General features: G+C 40.8%; 1 pseudogene; it reads left to right on the forward strand.

Annotated features, from left to right (window-relative positions):
• Positions 1 to 5,101: 5,101 nt before the first annotated feature.
• On the forward strand, positions 5,102 to 5,628 carry LOC139016983 (ferritin light chain pseudogene; annotated as a pseudogene).
• The last annotated feature ends 210 nt before the right edge of the window (positions 5,629 to 5,838 follow it).

A 5,838-nucleotide genomic window follows, 5' to 3' on the forward strand; every position in this document is an offset into this window, starting at 1 on the left:
GTATAAAAATAAAAACAATATGCTTATAAAACTAAGTAAAAGAAATAGCTCATAGAATTTCCATGTTCATATATATATACACACACACACACACACACACACACACTAGAGGCCTAGTGCACAAATTTGTGCACTAGTGGGGTCCCTCTGCCTGGCCTGTGGGATCGGGCTGAAGCCAGCTCTCTGACATCCCCCAAAGGGTCCCGGATTCTAGGAGGCCAGGCCTCTAGTATATAATAAGCTTATTGCCTTGATGAGCTTGGTTATGTAATTTCCAATAATATTTGTCAAGGTTACATGAATAACACAGTAGATCCAGCTGACATACTGAGAAAATGCAAGTGTAGTGAGCTGGGTTCTGAGTTGTAGGTAACAGATTCACTTCCCCTTTAGTGTCAATTAGGGGGCTTATTGTGGCAGATAGGTAACCTACAACATCACTGGAGGAGCTCTAGAAGGAGACTAGAGCAGCGATTTTGAACCCATGTGCCACAAGAATTTTTAAAGCATGCAATACCTGCTGTTTAGTCAGGCACTGACCTCTTTTCACTTAGATTGTCAAGTAAAAAAATGACAACAACCAACACAATAATGTCAGAGAGGTGAAGCAGGATCCTTTGGGCTCTTTGAAGGTTCATTAAGACAGATGTGACTCTACTAAGAGTTATTTCTCTACCATAATAGAGCCTTTTTTTTCCCTTGGTAATCATCTCATCAAGTAAGTGTCTTATTTACTATCATTTCTCTATTTTTTTGTAAATGAGATGAACCTCAGTATTTCAATTGACATACCTTGAGACCTATTAGAAATGCAACTTCTTGAGCCCTACCCCAGATCTATGGCCTGAGACAGTATGGAGGTGGGCCGGCTGTGATACACACTCAAGTTCAAGAACCATGGCTTTATTGGTGCAATGAGGGAAAGACATACAAATGTAAAACACTAAAGAGAACTAAGGATAGTTCTGCTAACACATCTCAGATCTTGAGTAGACGCTGCTTGTCACCTTTATAACCTTCATTCCTACCCTCCCTCTGGTCTTCCTGAGCTAACCTGCTGGTACTTTACCTTTTTTTTTTTCAGCAAACGTTTGCCTCCTTCTCTTCCCTTTTCCATCACAAAGAAACACTCTAACATACTTAACTCTCCTGGGCCAATTGTTGATAATGTGGTCCATGTGGCAAAGAGAGCCAGTTAGTCCAAATGCATTTTCCTTTCACTGAACAAAAAAAAGAGCATCATGTAGGAACCTCCATACACAAAGCCCACTTATTTGGCTGAATTTTTCACTTTCCAATTGCTTATGTTGGTGCTGTGTAGACAAAACCTTAACTAATTACTCTGTAGGTTGCTGGCTCTAACAGTGTCAACAGAATGTGGAAGTCACTTATTGGAAGATGCAGCAAATGGGGTTCCCGGGAGGAAGAAATCAGCAATGGCTTTTCCCTAAATTTGGGTTCGTGTTTATTTCTAGTAAAAGCTCCTAGTGAAAATTGCTGTGTGCACTTGCTGACAAACCCACGGAAACGAACAGAGCATCATTACTTGGCCCAGTACAGGTTTTGCTCCCCTAGCTCTTATTCATATAGCATTTTCTTCATTTACCAGAACTTTGTTTTCTAATCACTAGATTGATAGAAATAAATGTGGAATCTCAGGAATAAAGGAAAAGCTTGAAAACAAATAGCTAAGTGTTGCATTTTTATCACTCCCATTGCTTAATTGATAATCAGTGTGTTTCATTCAGTTTACAACCAATTATTGTGATGTAGCTGTACAAAAGAAAACTCTCCCTTTAAGCTACTTGAGGTACTAGAAAGAACTTTCAAAATGTCACAATTTAAACAGATTTTTATTAGGCAGATTATGTACAATCAAGTATGAGTTTTATTTGGGCAGTTGTCAAGGATCCTCAAAAATATTGTCAGGAGAGTTTACAGCTGTGGTATATGGAGTAGTTTTATTCCTGACAATGTCTGTCTGGTTTAAAATGTCTTTAGCACTGATGGACTTATCAATCTTCACCTCATTTCTCTTAGGTCTGTTTTCTAACTCCCCTCAGGGGCACTGACTTCCCTTCCTGAAGGGTCCGAGGCCACATTTCCTCAGTCATTCTTGACACAAGACCAAGAGGATTTGACAGCTTCCCATCTCAGTACTGATTTCTGGGACCCTGTGGCTGCCCTGAATTAAAATTCTGGCTTTGGGGATGTAAGAGAGGGCTTTCCCCTAAATTTGAGCCCATATTTATAATTTCAGGCTGGGATCCTGATAAATTTGCTTTTTCTCTCAAGTGAGCCACATCTGAGCTAGTGTTGAAAACAACACTGATCTATGTCCATGGGCAAGGCACCTAACCTCTTTCAATCGCAATGTTCTCATCTGTCAAATGGGAATAATAGTCATCTTTCTCATAGGGTTTTGTGAAAATTAACTGAGATGATATTATATGAAAAAATACAAGAAAGCCCCATAACGCAAATTTCAGATGTAACACATTGACTATTGTATCCCAGCTCCTGGAACTCCAGCTACCTGGCTACTACTTGGGCTGGCTCAGATCATTTCATCAACCTCACATAAAGAAACTCATATTTTACGTGGTTAAATTTTTGAGACTCCCCCTCCCCCACTTATAATCTTATACTCAACAATGCCTGAAACATGGTAAACCTTTATTAAATGCTTATCAGTTAGCTTTCTAGTGTTCAAAATACATGTGGCCCCTTCCTTTCCTTCACTCTGAGTCACAAGAAGTGAAGAACAGGATAACCTGAAAGAGAATCAAGGGCCACAGGTTGAGCAACAAAATAGATAAGGAGAGTGTTAGATCATAACCTACACAATAAAACAAATACCTATTAGTCCATGCAAGTGCAAATAAATAATTGAATGTATAAATAAATAAAGAAGGGCAGCTCTTCTTTACAGAAACATTCCAATCAATAATCCTATATAATAAAAGGGTAATATGCAAATTGATCCTAATGGCAGAATGACCACTCAACCAGTCACTATGAGGCGCACTGACCACCTCTCAGTTCCTTTCCCCGGCCGGCAGGCTCCGATCACCCGATGGTGAATGGGGAACTGGGGGTGGGGGACAGGGCCAGCTACAGGGAGCCGGGGAAGATGCCTCTGATCACAGGCCAGGCCTAGGGACCATACCCACGCACGAATTTTATGCGCTGGGCCTGTAGTGTATAATAATTGTTGTAGAAAAGATCCTCCAATGAATGCCAGAATTAGTGAGTAAAATTGAAGGAGCAACAGTCTATAAATATCTCCCCCAAGATAGTTATTATTAATTGTAAAGGAAAAAAAAATAGTGAAGAGGCCCAACAGACACCACCTTCACCAGGTAATTAAGGGTAACATTGCCAGAATTAAGACATACTGACATCCCATGCCCCCTGACATGATGCACTGAGAGGGCAACCTTCTGTTGTATTCTTCCCCAAACTATATAACCCCAATCTCATCATGAGGAAACATTAGATAAACCCAAATCAAGGGGCTTTATACAAAAATCACTTACTGGTGCTCTTCAAATGAGTCCAGACCATGAAAGACAGGGGAAGTGTGAAGAACCATTATAGATTGGAGGAACTCAAAGATACATGACAGTAAAATGCAATGTGGATCCTCAGTTGGATCCTGGACAGAAAAAGGACATTAGATGAAACACTGGGAAAATCCAAATAAGTTTGTACTTTATACCCAACGTCAATTTCTTAGTTTTGATCCTTGTACTTGTACTATGATTATGGAAGATGTTAACATTAGAAGAAGCTGGGTGAAAGATATATGAAAATCAGTACTATTTTTGTAATTTTGAGAAGCTTAAAATTCTTTCAAAATAAACATTTTTTAAAAATTAGAGGGCAAGGCTCTTTGTACTACTTAATGTATACGAGAATAAGCATTTAAAAACTTTTATCAGTAATTTTAGCTCTATTGGGTTTAAAAATTTTTTAATTGAGGCTTCTTTTTTAAAGGGATAATTAAGAAAGTGTGATGGGAAGAGTTCTCTGGGAAGATTTGACTTGACTTATCTTTTCTGGGAACAGCTCAGCCTTCTTGTTAGGTACATATTGGTACCTAACAGTAGGAGCACACCGAAAACATTCCTTGAAGGCTACCAGAAACACTTCTGACTTGAAAAAGATAAGATTCAAATCCATTTTTCTTCTGCATTAGAAATGTTATATTGCTAGTTTTATTTGATCTTCATTAATCCTATAACTAGTCACTAATGTGTATGTATTATGTATTTTTTATTAAAAAAAAAAAAAAAAAGATTATGCAGCCCAACCAGCATGGCTCAGTGGTTGAGCATCAATCTACAAACCAGGAGGTCAGGGTTTGATTCCCAGTCAGGGCACATGCCCGGGTTGCGGGCTCGCTCCCCAGTATGGGAGGTACAGGAAGCAGCTGATCAATGATTCTCTCTCATCATTGATGTTTCTATCTCTTTCTCCCTCTCCTTCCTCTATGAAATCAACAAAAATATATATATTAAAAACATATTATGCAACAAAAATTTCTTAAAGAATTGGAGTCAAACCCAAGCCTAGAATTCTTCCTTTTGTTTTAAAAATCTTATTCCAGCACTTAATTTTTGACAGCTATAACTAACTTTTAACTCTGAGAATACAGTAGTCCAAGTAGAATTGGATCTCCAACTTCATCAAAAATAGTGCATGTATTTAGTGTTGAAATTATTCTTTCATAATTTGAAGAGCAGTGTTTTAGCAGTTGTATTCATAGAAGAGATAATAAAATTTCAGTGTTCCTTTCCCCTCCTCTTCTTATTCCTCTTCCACTTCTGCTGCAGAAGTGTTGAAGGCATACCACATCAATGTGAAATAAAAATTTTGCCCTCTGTTGTAAAGAAATAAAACCAGGCAGTGCCCTCGGCGGTCCCGGATCTGTCTCTTGCTTCAATAGTGTTTGAATGAAACAGACCCAGGGACCCCTCTTCTCCCAGCCTCTGACCACCCTCCTGCATCTCATCCAGTCACCACCTTCAGAACCACCTCTGGGACTAGCCAACACACTGGTTTTTTTTCTACCTTAACTCCTTATTGCTGAACAACCATGAGGTCCCAAATTCGTCAGAATTATTCCACTAAGGTGGAGGCTACGGTCAACTGCCTGGCCAACCTGCATCTGTGGGTCTCCCACACCTACCTCTCTCTGGGCTACTATTTCGACCCGGGAAGATGTGGCTCTCAAGAGCGTGGGCCACTTCTTCTGCAAGATGGCGGGGAAGAAGCACGAGGGCGCTGAGCATCTCTTAAAGTTGCAAAACAAACACGGTGGCCACATTCTCTTCCAGGATGTGCTGGAGCCTCCCCAGGACGAGTGGGCAAAACTCAGGACACCTGGAAGCCGCCCTGGCCTGGGAGAGGAACCTGAACCAGGTCCTTTTGGAGCTGCAGGCCTTGGGTTCTACTTGTACAGGCCCTCATCTCTGTGACTTTTTGGAGGACCACTTCCTGGATGAGAAGGTGAAACTGATCAAGAAGATGGGCGACCACCTGACTAACATCCGCAGGCTGGCCAGCCCCCAGGCTGGGCTGGGCGAGTATCTCTTTGAAAGGCTCACCCTCAAGCATGACTAGGAGCCTTTGGAGCCCAGAGGCCTTTCAGAGGCCTCTCTGCATTCCTTTGGTGTCTCTGGCTTTTACCTGAGCCTCGTCCCGAAACTACTAGTCATTCTTTTAACCATCCTGAAGCCCTCTCCCATGCATTGGACTAAATGAAAAAATAAAGCTTTTTGCAGAAAAAAAAAGAACGAAAATTAACCCGGCTGGTGTTGCTCAGTGGTTGCG

This window comes from Myotis yumanensis, unplaced genomic scaffold (genome assembly GCF_028538775.1).
Source record: "Myotis yumanensis isolate MYYU_CA2020_CCGP unplaced genomic scaffold, mMyoYum1.0.hap1 SCAF_9, whole genome shotgun sequence".
NCBI lineage: Eukaryota > Metazoa > Chordata > Mammalia > Chiroptera > Vespertilionidae > Myotis > Myotis yumanensis.